This window comes from Sus scrofa, chromosome 7 (genome assembly GCF_000003025.6).
Source record: "Sus scrofa isolate TJ Tabasco breed Duroc chromosome 7, Sscrofa11.1, whole genome shotgun sequence".
In the NCBI taxonomy this organism is placed as follows: Eukaryota; Metazoa; Chordata; class Mammalia; order Artiodactyla; family Suidae; genus Sus; species Sus scrofa.
This window is the reverse complement of record NC_010449.5, coordinates 18,571,590-18,591,057: the sequence shown is the minus strand read 5'-3', so window position 1 is coordinate 18,591,057 and position 19,468 is coordinate 18,571,590. Positions and strand designations below refer to the sequence as shown.

Sequence of the window (19,468 nt, the reverse complement as noted above, 5' to 3'; positions counted from 1 at the left end):
GCTGCAGAGGTTGAGAAAAATAGTATTTATTCTTGGAAATGAGAAAGCCTCTTCTCTCAAGTCATTAGTGTACTTGGTTCAGTCATTCCAATTTATGGTTGGACTATGTAAAATTTTATTATTGCTCTAGTTACTTTTAGTCTTCCATAGACTTTTAACTCCTCCAGTGGTAGACTACTGCTACTTTTGCTTGCCATGAGGCCTGGAGTGCTAGAGAATTTTCTTTGTATTCCTTTTTGGCCCTCAAATTTCAGCAAGATCTTGTATCCACACACTTGGCCTCTCCTTAGGGTATATGTCTATTGATTTTTACTTGGTACACAACTGTGAAAGAAGTAGGGTATTTCTCCATTCTTCTGCTCTACCTTCAGTCTTCAGCATGCCATATACACATAAGCATCAAAAAGGAGCTCTCTTAGCATTTCTGTTCCTTCCCTATTGGGAAACAAGCTCTTTCTCAAATGTAAGTTCTAGAGAGCAAGCATTTTGCTCACATCCCATGTCAATCGAATTCTGCTCTGTATTGTGGGAATCTTTAATGAGGATGATTTTCCGGCCCTCTCCTAGCAACAGAAGATCTGTGCCTTTTAACAGTTCAGGATACTGGGGACCAGCTCCTTTCCTGTTATTCCATAGTTGCAGATGTTTTAACATCACACCAGAACACTGCGGAAGTTGGTTTCCTATATTTCCATCAATGATAGTATATCTATGCCTAAAATCAAGGTAGGGACTGGGAAGGTAAGAGGCTATCTTTCCCTTCCTCCAACAGCTGATAGGTCTTTTCTCATGTACAAGCAGAATCCAGGGTAGCAGTAACTGATCATCATCTTATAATCATATAAGTATAGAAAAGATTCACCAGGTATCATTTGTACGTCCTTAAACCTAGATGAGACCTATACACCAGTGCTATAAAGGATATTTCTCTCAAGTCTCTTGATTTTATCCTGATATATTATCACTGGTGGAAGCCAGTGGTTAATGGCTGGCAATGGGTGCAGCCTCCCCTTTTGTGTGATGTTTCTGGAGATTTTAAATTAAGATTTTAATCTATACTCAGTCTTGAATAATTAGTTGACATCTTATTTGTAGTCTCTTTTTCCACTTTTATGGCAGCTTCCTTAACTTCTCATGCCAAAGCTATTTGAAATTTAAAATTTAAATTTTATAATAGGAAAGACAAATGGTATGTATAACAGGTGAGGGATTTTAGCAGAGAGATTACAATTATTCAAAAGAATAAAATAGAAGTGCTTAAAATGAAAAACAACATCAGAGATGTATAATTTCATCAGCTTACAAGTTAACTGGACACACCACAGCAAAACAAATCAGTGAACTTGAGAATTGTTATAGGAATTATAACACATATGCACACACTTGGAAATTGATAAGAAAATAAAATAGAGTATAGCTTCCAAGAGCTGTAGAATAGTGGACAGATTTATAGACTTTAAGTTGCAAAAGAAGGTAAAGAGAATGGTGAAGAACCAAACAAAAGACAGAAAATCATTAAAGTACCCAAAGGAAAAAAGAGACATCATACAAAATTTAAATGAAAGGAACCACAACAGTCTTCTTAATCTAGAAGAAAATTGAACAGTATGATGAAATTACAAAAATAAAAAAATTAAAAACCTATGTCGGGTTAAAATATTTTCATAAATTGGAATAAATGAAAATTTTTTTGGAAAACACAGGCTGAGACAATTTACTACCAATAGGCTTAACCTGCAAAAAATGTTCAAGAAATTTATTCAGTAAAAGAAAAATGATATCCAGATGAAAATTTAGCTGTACACAATAAATTAAACTGCACTAGAAATAGTAAAAATAAGAGTAAATATAAATGAATTAGCTTTAATTTTTAATCTTTTTAAAAGCAGTGCTACTAATCCAAACTAAAATTAATAACAGTGGAATTTTATAAAATACATAGAAATGAAATGTGACAACAATCTCAAAGAATGGAAGACGGTAATGGTTCTGATATCATGTGTAAAATAATATAAAATAACATCTGAAAGTAAACTGTAAAAAAAACTAAAATGATATATTGCATATGTCTAGAGCAACTTCTGAAGAGAATGAAAGAAATGGATGTAGATTACAAACAATAAGTGGAAAAGATAGATCATAAAAATATTTTGTGGCATGGAAGAGCAAAACGGATATGGAACAAATAGAACACAGATACCATGTGGTAGATTTAACCCAACTATATTCGTCATTACATTAAACATAAATGTCTTAAACAACACAATTAAAAGACAAGAATAGATTAATAATAAAGACTTTATGATACCTAGTGGACTCTGCTTTAAAAAAAGTGAGACATAGATAGATTACAAATAAAATGAAAGAAGATATGACATGCATATTAGCTCCCTTAAGCTGCTACAGAAAATTACCACAAATTTAGTAACTTAAAACAGTGATAGAAATTTACTTTTTCACAGTTTTGGACGCCAAAGTGTGAAATCAGTATTATATCGATGAATCAAAAATCAGTGTCAACTGATGCAGTCCCTGAGGAGGCTCTAAAGGCGAAGCTATTTCTTTACTTTTTTCAGCTTATGGTGACCTCCAGCTTTCACTGACTTGTGGCTACATCACTCTAATCACTGCTTCCAGGTCATTTTGCCTTCACCTCTTCTGTCTGTGTAAACTTTCCCTGTCTCTCTCTCTCAAAAAGACAGTTGTGATTGCATTTAGGACTCATCCAGACAATCCAGGATAATCTTTCTCTCTATTAAGATTCTTAATCACATCTATAACGTCTTTGCCATATAAAGTGACATTTACTGGTTCCAGAGATTAGTTCATAATATCTCTGAGGCTTAGTTTAGGACACCATGTAATTACTAATCAAAAGAAAGCTGGAATGGATATATTAATATCAAAAAAGTAGTTTGATAAGGAATATTCCCAAGGTTAATTAAGGACACTACGCAATGATAAATAGGTTAAAATCAAAGGGTTATAATAATCCAAAGTGTGGATGACTCTAATAAAAGTGCCTCAAAATACACAGTTTAGCAGAAATGAAATAAAAAAATAGAAAAATACACAAGCATAGAGATTTCAATCTGTAGTTGATAGAATCAGTAAGCAAAAATTCAGTAAGAATATAAACTTCAAAAACACTCTCAACAAACTTATCCTTTTTAACATTTATAAAACACTTGACCCAATAATAGCTGAATACAAATTTATTTTAAATGCAATGGGATATTTACCAAGTGTATCATAAAACAAAATTCAATACATTGAAACAAATTGAAATCATACAACATTTGTTTTGACTCCAGAGAAATAAAACTAAAAAGGAAAGCCATAAAGCTGTTAAAACAGTACATAGGCTACACACACAGACCACAAACAAAAATAGAAAATACTTTGAGCCAAAACAAAATTAAGCATATTCAAATGTATGGAATATAACTAAAGCAGTGATTAGAGGAAAATTTGCAAAATTAAATGTTTGCATGAGAAAAGAAGAAATATTTCAAAACAGTTACTTAAGGTAGTACCTTTAGAAATTAGCAAAGGAAAAGCAATTAAATTCAAATTGAGCACTAAGAAGGTAATGATAAATATAACAGCAAACAAAACGCAATGAAGTGGTACAGAAAAATAAGAAAAATCAAAGCAAGCCAAGTCGGTTCTGAGAAAATATCAATTTGTTTGGAAAACTAACTGGATTAATGAAGAGAAAAAAAAGGAAAAACAAAAATAAAGATTATAAGAAATGAAATAGTTATAGAAAATACAAATATTAAAAGGGCGATATTGGGGTATTATAAACAATCTTTTGCTCATAAATTCCACAGTGTAGATGAAAAAGATGAATTAATTGATAGACATATACCAAAAGAATTTACTCAAGAATAGACAGCCCGTATGTTAAGACACATAAATTAAAAATATATAGCACAAATAGTCCTATATCAAGTAAACTGAATAATTTAAAAATTAAATTATTTAAAATTTATGCCTGTTTAATTTCACTGTTGAATTCTACCTAATATTTTAAAAAATTATAATTCCATACAAATTTTTCTAGAATGTAAAATATAACAGCAAATTTGTCAGCTCATTTCGTGAGTCTAGAATTACCCAGAAAAGAAAATGAGGCCAAGACATTAGTAGGAAAGGACACTATAGACCAATATCCCACAAGCAGAAATATTTTAAAATTCTTTAAAAATTATCAAATCATAATCAGCCACATATAAAAGTGAAAACTCTTTATGTCCAAATAAGATTTATCCCAGAACTACAAAATTAGTAACATGTGAAAATCAATTTAATACATCACATTCAGAGACTAAAAAAAAAAAAAAAAAATCAGTAGAGAGAGCAAGATTATTTGACAAAATTCAGTATACATTTGACAAATAATAACTCTCAGTGAATGAGAAATAGAAAGGAACTTCCTTAACCTGATAAGTGCATGTACGAAAACCTAGAGCTAATATAATATATAATGGTGAAAGACAATGCTTTCACCCTAATACCAAGAATAAAGCAAAGCTATCTCACCACTTGTATTCAACATTGTACTGGAGGTCCTATCTAGTTCTATAAAGCAATAAAAAATAAAAAGTCACCCAGTTTGGAAAAGAGATATAAAATATTTTATTGGCAGCCATATTATTCTCTAATTAGAAAAATACTGAAATATCTACCAAAAACTTCCTGGAGGTAATATATGATTTAAGCAAGGTAAAGGATACCAGTTCAGCACACAAATATCAGTCACATTTCAATATGCTAGCAATGTCCAACTTGAAATGGAAATAAAAACTTTGAAATATATCAAAACAAAGTATTTAAGACTAAGTTTAACAAAGTACATGCAAGACCTATGAACCTAAAACTCCAAAATATTGCTGAGAGAAATTAAAGAAAATCTAAATAAATGAGACTGTGTACTTTGTTCATGTGTTAAGAGTCTTAAAATTGTTAGAATTTTTTCCTCATTTTCAATTATCTCTAAAAATTATAAGTAATCACAATCAAAGTATAGGCATATTTTTAATAGAAATTGAAATATTATTTTAACATTTACATGAAAATAAATACATCAGTTTAACCAGAATGTGTCTAAGTAAAATAGTCTTTGTGTTGATTCTGCTGGTGTTTGATGAATGTTTTTGAATCTGTCATTTTATGTCTTTCATTGAATTTGCAAAATTTTCAGCCATTATTTCTTCTAACAATTTTTTTTGCTCCATTATTTCTCTCTTGTTTTCTTTTGAATCATCTCACAAGTACCTTAAGTGCTGCTCATTTTTAATCTTTTTTTTCTTTATGTTCTTTATTTCTATTGAACTGACTTCAAATTCATGAAATCTTTCTTATGTAACCTCCATTTTGCTGTTAATCACATCCAATGAACATTTTATTTTAAATTTTATATTCCTCAGTTCTTTAATTTCCGTTAGATTCTTTTTTATAGTTTCTGTGTCTCTGCTGAGATTCTCTGTCAGCATGAGCAGATTTTCTTTTAAAGTCTTGAGCATACTAATAATGGCTGCCTCTGTGCTAATTCCAATATCTATGAATAGATTTGGCCTTTAATCATTATCTTTTATGTACAGAATGGCTTATGCTTTCCTATTTCTTATGTTGAGTCACTTTGGATTGTATCCTGTACATTATGAATGATACGTCATTGAAACTGTGGGCTTATTACATGTTCCTCTAAAGGGTTCCATGTTTGTTTTTGCAGACTGTTAAGCTGGCTTAATCCAAAATGAAAATTCTGTTTTGTTTTCCTTGCAGTTGCTTTTATAGTCTTGTCTGGGATGCTTGTTGATTGCACAGTGCATGTATTTGAATCATACAAGGGAGAGTGTATATATAGATTCTGAGGCTCCCCTTCTCTGAGTTTTTTCCTTCTAGAATTTATGCCTTCACTTTCTAGGGATGTGGTTTCTTCAAACTTTTTCTTTCTTTTATTTTTAGGGCCACCCCTGAGGCACATGGAGGTTCCCAGGCTAGGGGTCGAATCACAGCTATGACGGCTGGCCTACGTCACAGCCATAGCAATGCGGCTTCTGAGCTGCATCTGCAACCTACACCACAGCTCACAACAACACTGGATTGCTGAGCCACTGAGCAAGGACAGGGATCAAACCTGCATCCTCATGGGTGCTAGTCAGTTTTGTTTTGGCTGCACCATGATGGGAACTCCCTTAAACTCTGTTCTTATGCATCATTCCAGCAATGTTGAAGGTTTTCTACTGGAATTAGAACTATCTGATATGAGGTACTGGGGGTTACTCTCAGGATGAAAGATGTAAAATAGGGAATTCAGACAATATCATTCTTGCATTAGTTTCCTAGTAGTGTTATATAAATTACCCTAACCATGTTATCTTAAAAAATAACTTATTCTGTCACAGTTCTAGGGGACAGCAGGGCCTTGCTCTTTCTGAAGTTTCTAGGGGAGGATTTATCTTTGCCTTTTCCCAACTTCTGCTAGTTGCCAGAAAACCTTAATATTCCTTGTCTTGTAGGTGCATCACTCCAATCTCTGTCTCCATCATCACATACCATTCTCCCTGTGTGCCTTCATGTCCAAATTTCCTTCTTCATTCAAGACAAAGAGTCATTGCTTTATGACCTTATCTTAACTTGATTACATCTCAAAAATACTCTCTAAATAACGTCACATTCATAGGTATGGAGATTAGAACTTGAACTTATCTTTTGGGGGGACATATTTCTACTGACCCTAATTCTCTTATTTCAAATATTCCTTCTCCACTCTATGTCTCTTTTTCTTCACTCTCTGGTACCTTCAAGCAGTTGATTTGCATTTTTTCCAGAATTTATAATTGTTATCTCTAATAGGTTTGATTTTATAGAAGCTATTGAGCCATATTTTTAGTGGAACTTTTTTCCCTTACTGCTATGCCTGCTTCTCTACTTATCTGCCTGCCCACCCGCCCGCCTGCCTGCCCGCCTATCTATCTATCAACCTATCACTATCATGTATCTATCTGTCTGTCTACTTCTGTCTCAGTTTTTTTGTGTATATCTTTCCCACATTCACATCCATACAGATACAAAATCTAGGCCCTTATGATTTTGAATAGAATATTTATGATTCTGTTGGATTTAAGCTCAGATAATTCTAAGTTGCTTATTATACACTTCCTCAGTCAGAAGTTTGCCCCATTCTTGGAATTTCTGTTGTGGCTCAGTGAGTTAAGGACCCGATGTTGTCTCTGTGAGGATGCAGGTTCAAGTCCTGGCCTTGTTCAGTGGGCTAATGATCTGGCATTGCTGCAAGCTGCAGAGTGGGTTATAGATGTGGCTTGGGTCCAGTGTTACTGTGACTGTGGGGTAGGCTTGGGAACTTCCATATGCCACAGGTGCAGCCGTAAAAAGAAAAAAAAAGTATTTGTTTGAACTTCAATTTCTACATTCACTAGGGTTATTTGTGAGAATGAAATACATCATTTGAGTTACAATGTATAGCATGTCCAAGTAAATATAAATCTTATTCACCAGAATTTGGACTTATGTTGTCATCTGTATTTTTTCCATGCTTTAATTCCTCTTTAATATATTTTGATGGGATTTTTAAAAATATAACTTTATATATACAACAAAATGACTAGTAGAGATAAGGGGAATCCATACTACATGTAGCTTGGACCATGCATCAGTTTTGATTTGGCCTTTTTCCCTGAAAACTGCCCTCGGATCCACATTGGCATCATTGTACTACACGAGCTAATATCTTGCCTATGATTGTAGACAGCTCTCTTAAAAACTGTGAGTTTTTTTAAAATTTTCTCTAAAAAAATCTAGGATTATGTGTAGCTACCTTCTCTGTAAATGTTTCCTTAGTAGAAGTACAGCAAGTCTTTTGTTAATTTGAGTATTCAAGCTTTGTAAGTATAGATTCACTCTATTTTTTTTTAATCCCTAGCCACTCAACTTTGCTGTGCCTACAAAGTGGATAATAACATATGCCTTTATGCATGCTTCTGAGAAATGCAAAGAAAGTTAATTAGAAAATGTTAAGAAACTCTCCTAGATCCTTGGAGGGAAGAACGTCTTGTGACTACAACATATCATTAGTATAAAAATAAAATCATTCCCAATCCCACAGCTCTTAAAGGGTCTTTACACATTACTAGTGCATTTAAGAAATAAAATTAGACTCACTGAACTGGAAAGAATCTCAAGAAATCATATGGTCCACACCCTGCTTTGTGAGAGACCACGGTTCTGCCATCCCCTACGACTTCCTAACCTGGTTTTAATGTGTCTAAAGAGAAACATCCCACAGCTTCATTTGATAATTGTTTCTACTGCTAAATATCTTTCACCCACACAAAATTATTTTTTAATCTGCTTTTTAGGAAATGTAATAGAGTCTAATTGAAGAGAATATGATTCAAGATACAGACTGGAATTTCTTAGTCAAGGATCACTGACCTCAACTATTTTACAAAACGTAAGTATTAGATATAAGGGAGAGACCCTGGAACCAGGTCTATATTTTGTTATACAGCTTTTATTTAAGAGAATTTTCTTATAAGATTTAAAAAAATGTATTTGCTACATGAAGTTGCAAAAGATATCCATCTCCTCCAATCTATTTTCCATAGAATCTATTATTACATGGATTATACACTAAAAATCAGAGTTAAAAAAGTCATGATTGGACTTGAGCTAAAACATTAGGGAAAAAAAATAGCTGAAAGAACCTAACAAAGCAGGTCTTTCCTCAATAGTTTCCATAATATAATCAGAAATATTTATAGAAGTCTCTCTAGGCCACCTTCTACTGTAACCTGGGTTTCAGAATGATATATCTACACTGACCAGATGGATTTATTTAAAGAAAGGACATGTTGGAGTTCCCACTGTGGCTCAGCCGTAACAAACCTGACTAGTATCCATGAGCATCTGGCTTCACTCAGCAGGTTAAGGATCCGGCGTTGCCATGAGCTGTGGTATAGGTCTCAGACATGGCTTGGGTCCTGCATTGCTCTGGCTGTGGTGTAGGCCAGCAACTGCAGTTCTAATTTGACCCTTAGCCTGTGAACTTCCATATGCCATGGATATGGCCCTAAAACGACAAAAAAAGGACATGTTTATGCACAATTTAATTTATAAGTATGAATTATTTCAGGCTATATATATCTGTAAACCATATAAAATTTGAATATTTTTTATAACTTTTAAAAAAGCTAGTTGTTCAGTAGTCAAGGAATTCATTTAAACATTTCCACAAAGCAGATAATGACCTCCCTCCTTTTATAAGGTGCTTGGTTTGTCCCAACTTTATGTGAGACCAGTTCACTTGGATCTGGTCTCTTTTCTACTTCATATTTCTCTTTTCTTTGGCCAGTTGCATAATGCCTCTGAGCTCCATTTGCCCTTCTGTAGACTTGTTGAGTTTGAAAAATCCATAGTTTAAACAAGGAGAGTTGTCAAGTAGACAGTTGAAAAGAGCTTCAAAATTTATTAATTCAACAAAAAGCATGGACCTCCTTGTAGTCCTGTACTAATAACTTATACTTTTCACTATTAGAATCTTGTTACAACAAACACCACTATCACATATTTATCTAATAAACTATATTTAAGACTTGGTAATAGCTATTGCTTTTGAACAGTTTTATACAAAAAATTACGATATACCACAAAATATAAAAGTTTCTTGGTGTTTACATTAACAAATTACGACTTTAAATGGAATATTTGATCACAACTCGACTTTCTATACCTAGTTAAGGGTGTTTATTCAGAGGATCCAGATGTTTATTTGATTATTTCCATGCATCTCAATCATCTAGACAAAGCACATAGTGGAGAAAAAAGAAATGAGATAATTAGTAGCAGCAGATCCTCAGAATATATGTAATCTCTTTTCAGTGAACTAGAATTGAGTTTTCGCCCAAGAGAACATCAAAACTAAAGTCAAGCTTTTTCCAGTAGCACTGATTTAAACAAACATGTGCTGGGACTTATTTTTAGATATCAAGGTACACAGCCAGGGGTTTTATTCCGGACTGCTATTAAATAAACACCCCTCAGGATCTTGTAAAAGATGCCTTTTGAATTTTAAGTAGACATATCCCATTTTACACATTCTGCAAGCCACTGAAGATTTCTCATTGCTTAGATTGTGGCAAGGTAACTGCCCCTTTTTGTATTTCTGTTGAGCCCTATATGTTTGAGAGATCATTAAAAGTCTAAATTTTTCTATTTATTTATTTATTTATTTATTTATTTATTTTTGGCCTATAAGACTGCTTCTGCAGCTCTGTGGCTGATCAACAACATGTTCTAAAAGGCTTTTGATGTATACATGGCTCATTAAGTAAAGGTCAAAATTGGACATTGTCCTGTTAATTTCCTTTTGCTGGGGGAATCAATATCTGCATCAACATTCATTAAATTTGACAGAAGCAGGGAAAGTTAGATGTGAAATGTAAATCAATACTTATTCCTGATAGGATTAACTTGCTGTACAGAGAGTATAAAACATCAATTCTTTATACATATTGTTCAACCCAATTCTCTACTCTGGCTTTAGGGAGTCTGCATTTTGCCTGTTTTGGCCTTCAGCTCTAATCGGGCTTTGGGTTCTTGTTGGCTAGAGCTGAATATTCTATCCTTGAACAAATTTGACATGTCGTTAATGAATATATATTCAGTGTGATCATTCCTGTTGTATTATTGTGTGCATTTTGTTAAGACTAAATCATGTTTCTCCACTACCACCCCTAAAATCCAGATAATTTAAAGTTTCAGAATCTACTTTATTTCCTTATGGAATTTACAGATTAAAAAGTTTCATTTTCTCCCTTTGCAGTTATCAGCAGAACGTTTGATTTCCTACAAATCCCAAAAGAGTAAGTTTGGAAAACCTCAATTTATTTATACAAACATCTAAAAGTTGTTTGGTTTATTGTCATTATCATTATCTCTGAGACTGTGACCTCTGCACTTATACATCTCAGCCTCTTTTTAGTTTAAATTAATATTCATAATAACTATGTACTATTGCAAGATGCTCAGACATCTTTTGAAATGAAAGCTGAAATGATGTGTACTATAGTTGCAATGTTCTGTGGGTTTTGTTGCAGTTTTATCTGTTTAATAGGAAATTTATATACAGAAGCCACTGCCCTTACCCCCTACCCCCATTCTAGCATTAGATAAGAATTTCAGAGCATGGCTCATCTGTCTGGAAGTATCGACAAAAATTATGCTTTTTCTCTCCACATAAAATTGGGTTAGCCAGAATTACTGATGGGTAACAGATGCCAACCAGTACTATACCCTGCCATGTCCTTCTTCATCTATTGGTTCTTTGGCCAACTAGGAATTTCTCTACAGGGTCAGAACCTTGGCCCAGTTTGCAATAGGACAAAATTCCAACCAGAGAAAACTGGACTCCAGGGGCTGAGTGGGCTTACTGGGTTGAAGGATGTTATCTAAGAGGATCATAGTAGAAATCAAAGGGAAACACCCAGACATGGGAAATAGAGGTATGTTGATGTTTTTCATGCAGAAGTTAGAGCCATCATGCTGAAGAATAAATAGGTTTGTATCACTGTTCTGCTTTCAAACATAAAATAAATTCCTAGGCAGTTGAAATAAAGTGCCCATTTCTTAACTTGGTCTCTAAAGGTTGAGGTAATTTGATGCCATATCTCCTTCTCTATACTTTTCTCCTCACAGACATCTTTCCTGATTATCACCCTAGAGAAAGTACCCCACCCATCCATGAGAATGTGCCTTATTGTTGCTGTTTTCTTCATAGCACCGCCATCTGAAATAATTTCTTTTATTTTTTCATATTTGTATGCCTTTTCACTAGATTACAAAGTATAAATGTTAGAGATTTTGTAACTAGAACAGAGCCTGACACAACAAGCATTTAAATACATCCCAATTAATTTATAACTGAATTAATAGGAAAAGTCAGAACTTTTGTCCAGAGGAGCTGTGGAAGTGGGATGCTCTGTGGGCTCCTAAGGCAGAGTTTCAGACACAAGAAACAGGGAGTCAGTGACTGAACTTGGAGTAAAATTGAGTTCCACATTTATGTTTTAGTTCCTTTTCTTTTAACAGTGTGGTGTCTACTTACCTGTGGTAGTCTTCTTATCTTGGAAGGAAACTCTGTGGGGACCAGAGGCCACGCTCGTTTCCTACATCCAAATTTGTGGTTTAAGTTCTTTGCATGTATTACCCTCACCTGATTCCATGTTCTGTTGTGCTGCCCAGACACTGCAACTCACTCACAGACCCTCTGAGACCCCTCAGGATGCCATTCCATCCTCAGGAAATCTGCCTCTTGCTGGCTTCTAAATAGTGATGGATCTCCAATGGCAAGATCTGCCTCCTTCTATATATGTCTCTGACTTTTCCACAAGATGCCCTAGAAGTTCTATCTAGTTCTAGTCGTCCACTTGAACATGATCCATGGCTTCCCAAGGTCCCACTGATAGCCTGAGGAATCTATTTTTTTTTTTTTTTTGGAAACTTGGCATTAGTGTCTCCATAAATTTTAATTTTTGAGGTGGGAAATGAGTACTTATTATCAAGACTGCTTAGCATAGCTTAAAAGTCAATAGATCTGTCACATTAGGTTTTAAATTTCTGAAATGACCTCAATATAGAACTATCCAACCCATCATAAAACCAGAAGAAAATCTGCTGTAAAATTAAGAAGCTTAAACTTCAGGGCCTTCTCTTACATTAGATCTTTCTACAGCCTTCAGGTGGGCCTTAGAAATGTAATGGTTACGTAGTCACATAAAATCTGGAAATGTATGATATTCTATTATGAATCCCCTACCATCACATTTCCCAACATGTTGGCTGATGTTGGTATGGCTATAAACATTTTGGGAAGATCTAGCTAAGGAGGAATTAACTTAGGCATAAATTTGTGGCACATTTCTTGGAATGTATTTATGTGGTTTGCAATCACTTTCATGTACACTGAAGTTATTGCTCACCATCCTAACACAGCCTCTGGTGCTCTTCCAAATGTGATATGCTCAGTGAGGATACCATTCTACCTGAAGGAAACAAGGGTGATACTAAACTTGGTCTAGTGAGGTGGCTGCTGCTGCTGTGTGTGGTTTTTGCATGTGTTGTGATCCACACTGTAATAGAACAGAGACCTTGCATTTGACTATTCTTGTGTGTCTTTTCATTGGCTCTCCATGGACGTTCAGAGGGAGGTTTGAAATACAGGGGATTTAAATAAATTTCCTATAAAAATTATTTTCCATAGACTACTGTCTAATGTGTGATTTCTTAAAAATCTTTGTAAAATCATGTGTGTTTATTAAAGAATATTGCCTCCTCCAAAGTCAGATTTGAACTATGAAGTGTAAGAGCACAAGGAATTTTTTTGGGGGGTAGGGAGAGGCCTTGATCAAAATAGCACACTGGGGATACTTGAATTGTGGTTTCCTTATTGATGTTGGGCAAAAGAGATGACAAAGAAGTAATGTGCTGATGGGTGTATCTCTGGTGCTTGGTTACGGTGGTGGGAGATTGTATAGCTTAATGGTGCTTTGTGGCAGTAGACTGGGGAGCCGGTGCAGCTTTCAGTTGAGCCATCTCTGCATTACGAAGCTCGCCCTTGCAGCTGGTACTAATTGGGGGCCGGGTGAAGAGACAGACTGCACTTTAACTTGGTCCGCTTTGCCTTAAGCCAGAGAAGTAAGCCTGGTGTCCTGCCGCTGACCCACGTGATGCTTGCCCTTTGGCTAATCAGAACATCTCTGTCTCTTGAGCTGTCCGGAGCACATCTTCCAAGATCATTATTTCATTAAAAAACATTCCACAATAAAATATTGTGAGTTCTTCTTTCTACTGCCCTGCCTAGCTTAAAGGGCTTTGAGCCTTCAGCAAAATGTTGAAACTCTCAACTCCAGGAAGAAAGAGGATCACTCAAGACTAAGTATTTTACAAAATGAAAGTCTTTGTTCTTGACGCTAAGAAATCTTTGACTTAGTTGTGCAATGCTCCAGGAAATAAGATTTTATAGTTTAAAGCAATATAATAGCTTTACATCGTGGAGGAGAAATTGGAGGTAGTTGGGAATTACAAAAAAGGAGGATTGAAAGAAAAGCAATTCCATAAAAAGGGAAAGGAGGCAAAAAGCATGCAAGGGTGAAGAGCATTCAAAGAATGACAAGGAGTTGGCAAGGAATAGATGTTTTTATTAGTCAAGTGCAGATGAAACCAAGGTGGAAAAATTATAACTTTTATGTCAACTCCAATATATATTTAACAGAAACATAGAAATATATTTTGACCATTGTTAGAAGATCCATCTTTTTAAACACAATGAAAGAACATACTCTAATAAGTCATAAGTTGTTCTGCAGTTGAAATACAAAATGAATGAAACAGAGATCCATATTCTAGGTTCATTATCATAATGGCTTTTATTTCATTTCCAATGGAAAGGCAAAGCATAGTTTTTCCTGTTCTACCCTCTCACATGATCCTGTGGGATTAAAAAAACTGAAGATTAATGAGTTCTTAATGACCTAGTTCCCTTTTAATTACTGAGACAACATGTGTTAATAATCATCAGCCTCTCTCAATAAAAGTTTTAAGCATGTACAAATATGCATTTTAGTCACTCTAACAAATATGATACTGGCCTTAAAAAATGGCAACAATATGACACAACCCCACTGTGCTCGTATTAGGTAGCTTCAAGAAAAATGTCTGTTACCTTTGTGGGGAATTTAGAAAATATAAGGCAAAAGCAATGGATTCTTCCCATAAGCTGCTGATACATAGTGCTGTGCTGTGCAGGACAAAGAAAAAAATAACACACACTTTTTAAATGGCAGCACTTTTAATCCCACACTAGTTGTTCAGTAACTAACAGTGACCCCTGGAATGATTGTTTTTGACATTGCAAAAGATAGCATACCTTTTTATGTTTCCAACTTCTTATTCTTTGCTTTAGGGCATTTGAAATTGGATATGGGGGGAAATTGTGATGTTCTTTCCATTATTGTAAAACGAATTCTTGAAAAGCTTGAGGGGCTCTGCTAGCAATTGTTAATGAGGCTTTATTAACCTAGGACACTACCCAATGGAATAATAGTGTAGTAAAATAGATGGCCTCCTAGGACTCACTTGTTTTATTAATAGTGCAGGAGGGAAATATGCAAGGATCTAGGGAATGAAAAAGGCCAGCTGAATGGTGTATGTTGGTTTTCCTTCTAGATCATCAACTCATCTCTGGCTCAAGTCAGATATGGCCCCAATTGTACATAATAGTTATTAAATCAATCCTCATAGATTATTTTCTGCTGGAATTGGCAGCCTTTCTTCATAATCTAATTAACTAACTTAAATTCTATATATGTTCATGGACTTTTCATTTGAACAAAAAATAACATCTACCTTTAAGAATTCAAGATTTGAAAAAAGACAAAATAAGTATCTTTTATCATGTGTTTTGCCAGTTTTGTGGTTTTCAGTTTGAGACCCAGTTTTATTTGTTTCCTAACGTTGAAAAGTTAATAAGGTCAGAGAAAATCTAGGAAAAAAGAAATAAGACTAAAAGGAGTGTGAGCACTGGTGAGGAGGAAGAAGACAAGATTCATACTGGAAGCAGGTAGAGAAATACAAGTACATGAGATGAAGATAAACGCAGATGGCAAAGAGGCGCAGCCCCACAGGAGCCTGTGCAAAATGAACATGTATATTCCTTCTCAGTATTCTTACACACAAGATATTAGACATGGCTGCAGGTTTTATAGGAAAAGAGAAGCTCACTCCCTCAAGTCAGCTAAATTGAAAACTACAAAAATGACGCAGAGCTCCCATTCTGGTTCTGGTATTGGTTTCTCCCAGACTGAATTGTCTGTATTGTTCCATATCATTGGTGTTTGGGTTTCTCTTGGCCTTTTATGACTTGGGTCTTAACTAGAGCCATGGTCTGCTCTGAAGAGGCATTAACTCACAAGTGCTCATTACCTCACAACCCCTTGCTAGTAAACAAACAGACATTGGAGGAGTGTATACCAATTTGCAGTCACTGCCATCCGGTAAGAATTTGAATTGGTGACCAGTTTGGATGCAGGGATTTTTCTGTGTTTAAATATCATTTATCCTGAGAAGTGCCCATTACTGAAATGAACAGGAGACCCCATTGGGACTTAATTAGAGGAGGCTGAACTGAGGAAGTGACAGTTTCCATGCTGTTTTGGAGCTGTGCTCCAGCCCTTGTTTCTGTCTCCTGTAGTCATACAATTAATATCTTGTATCTTGTTTTAATAGAGGCAGTAACTCTAGTAAGACACATTATTGCTTCTTGGCCCAAAGAGAAATGTTCATATATTTCTCTCCTTGCTGTTATCTGTCAAGCCGACTGGCTTCGTCTGTACCCTGAGACATTACACATTCAGGAAAGCAGTTGTTTCCATATGTCTTGGGGGAAAGCTATCATTTTTCAGAAAGGCATGAGGTGCATGGAACATTTTTTTGTACTTGCTTTCCTTCTGCATGTATCAGGTGGTAGCCATTATAGCATTCCCAGTACATACCAATGATGTGAGGACTGGAACGTCTATAACCTACACTTTGTATTTATTTCGTTGGGAGACAGAGTTATAAAGCTGCTTCCTGACATGCAGCAACAGCTGCTAAGCATCTGTCCACTGTCTTATGAAAGAATTCAATGGGGGTAAGAAAAAAGTGGTCAAAGACTGCTACCATGAAACTAAACAGTCATCTGAAAAGTGAATTAATGACCAAATTCTCAGTATCCTATTTTTAATGTATGTATCAACAGTAGAGAATGAAGATTATGATGCTTTTATTTCAAACCAACTTTTTAGTACACTGTCTTTTCCCACATCCACTGTTCATGATTCTACTTGAATAAACTGCTACTTTATAAAGCCCACTCAGAACACAACAATCATGGCGCTATGTGCTAAAGAATTTCTTTTTTTCTTTGTTAACTACAGACTATGTATAATATGAGTGTTTCCTGTATCTTTTTTTTTAAATTAGTGGGCAATTTTTAGAGCAGCTTTATGTTTACAAAAAAACTGAGCTGACAGTAGAGAGTTCCCATAAACCTTCTCAACTGCCACCCTCACACACACTTTATTATTACTGTCTAGTGTCCGTTTATTACAATTGATGAGTCAATACAGATACATTATTATTAACTAAAGCTTATAATATACATGAGTCCACTCAGCATTGTACATTATACAGGCTCCAAAAAAACTTATAACAATATATATCCATTGTTACAGTATTATACAGAATAAGTTCAGCACCCTGAAAATCCTTTGTGTTTCACCCAGTCATGTCTTTCCCCCTTCCAGAAAACCCCTGGCAACCACAGTTTTTTTTTTTTTGTTTTTTTTTTTTTACTGTTTTCCTAGTTTTGCATTTTCCAGATGTCATGTAGTTGAAATCATACAGGATGCAGCCTTTTCAGATTGCCTTCTTTCACTTAGCTTTATATATTTAAGTTTCGTCCATTTCTTTTTGTGGCTTGATAGCACATTTGTTTTTATCACTGAATATTCCATTTTATGGATATACCACAGTTTGTTTATCCATTTGCAAACTGAACACTTCTGAGTTGGCAACTTTATGAGTACAGCTGCTGTAAACATTTGTGTGCAGGTTTCTGTTTGGACATAAGTTTTCAGTTCATTTGGGTGATACTAGGTAGCATGACTGCTAGATTTTATGGTAAATGTATGTTTAGTTTCATGAAAAATTTACACTGTTTCCAAAATGGCTGTATCATTTTACATTCCCAGCAGCAGTAAAGGGGTGTTGTCACTCCACATACTTGCCTACATTCACTACTGTCAGTGTTTTTAATTTTGGTCATTCTAATTGCTGTGCAGTGGTATCTTACTGTTGTTTTAATTTGAAATCCCCTGATGGCATATGCTGTTGAGCATCTTTTCATACACTTATTTTCCACATGTATATCTTCTTTGGTGAGGTATCTGTTGAGGTCTTTTACCCCATTTTTAATTGTCATTCATTTTCTTGTTATTGAGTTTTAAGTGTTCTTTATATATTATGAATACCAGTACTTTATCATTTATGTGTTTTGTCATATTTTTCTCCCAGACTGTGGCTTGTATTTTGTTTCTCTTAATATTGCCTTTTTATTTAATGTATGCAGCACTGCTACTCTAAAAATATCATGGCATAAGGACTTATGCTTATAACATTGATTTTAACTTTTATATATTAAGGAAGCATGAGTTTCAATTTTCTATACATAGCATGGACAAAACAATATTAAAATGTGGTTCTGGACTCTGTAAAAACTAACTCATTTAATGACACTGGAAAATTTCTTTAACCTCATTGGAATTATGTGGAGGAAGGATTTGCAGAGAATTCAGCCATAAGGCATAAGGATGAAAGGGGATTATTTTAAGTTCCTCTTAAAAATTATTTTAACACTAATGCTCAGTGATAATCTAGGATTTGTTTACTTATTAAATAAACCAATAAATATTTATTGATTAGTTACTTATTAAGTACCAGGAACTAAGTGCTAAAGTTACAGAAATGCAGTGAAACAAGGTCTTTGTCCATATGAGGTTTCTATTCTATTTCATTCTATTTCTGGAAGCAGAGGACAGATGTGGTATGGTAGAATAAACACACAGTTGGTAATTTAGTCATAATTTTCCTAAGAGTCTTGAAGAAGTGCAGAATGATGTAAATTATACAGTAAATAGAATGACTTTTGGGATAACCTCTGAAGGATGAACAAATAGCTGGGAAAAAACATTTGTTCTAAAACATAAAATGGTATAGATGAAGACTCTGAGCAAGAAGAAACATGAACTTTTTGAGAAATAGAAGACAGATAGCTGGAACAACAAGTAAAAGAAAGGAAGAGGCCCAAGAAAAGGGTGTTAAAGTTATTGAGGGAATTTAAATGTGCGTGTGGTGGGGGAGGGTGGTTGGTGGGCATGATCAGTGAAAATAAGTCCTATTTGAAAAAAATATCAGGGTCATTGGTGAGAATGGATTTGGGTTTGGTGGGACAAAGTTGATGTGGGGTTGAAGGGTGAGAAAACTATTGCTATAGTCCAAGGAAGAGATAGTAATATTTTTAAGTTGTATATGGGTCTGGAGATTTTATAAAGATATTTTGGGTTTAAAATGAATGTAAATTGTTGTTTAATTATATTTTCTTGGGAGTAGTTAAGAAGAAGATGTTATAGATACTTGTAATTGCCTGGATCATACAAACTTAGTGAATGATGATGCTATTTATTTAGCTAAGGAATCATTAAGGAAGATGAAATATAACAAAGGAGATAATGAATTTTGAAAATATTTATGAAAAACAAGCTGAAGATGTCAAGTAGACAACTCCCATATACAGGTCAAATGTTAAGAGGAAATCTGAGCTGAAGATATATATATATAT

The 19,468-nt window shown here is 34.7% G+C and overlaps 1 long non-coding RNA gene across 2 annotated transcripts in view; it reads left to right on the top strand.

Annotated features, from left to right (window-relative positions):
- The window catches only part of LOC106504343, a 699,971-nt gene that overhangs the window by 343,911 nt on the left and 336,592 nt on the right, over positions 1–19,468 (top strand). For both annotated transcript variants that reach the window (XR_002346092.1, XR_001297739.2), the window contains 2 exons: positions 8,391–8,485; positions 10,856–10,895. This is a non-coding gene — a long non-coding RNA (uncharacterized LOC106504343). The remainder of the gene's footprint in view (positions 1–8,390; positions 8,486–10,855; positions 10,896–19,468) is intronic.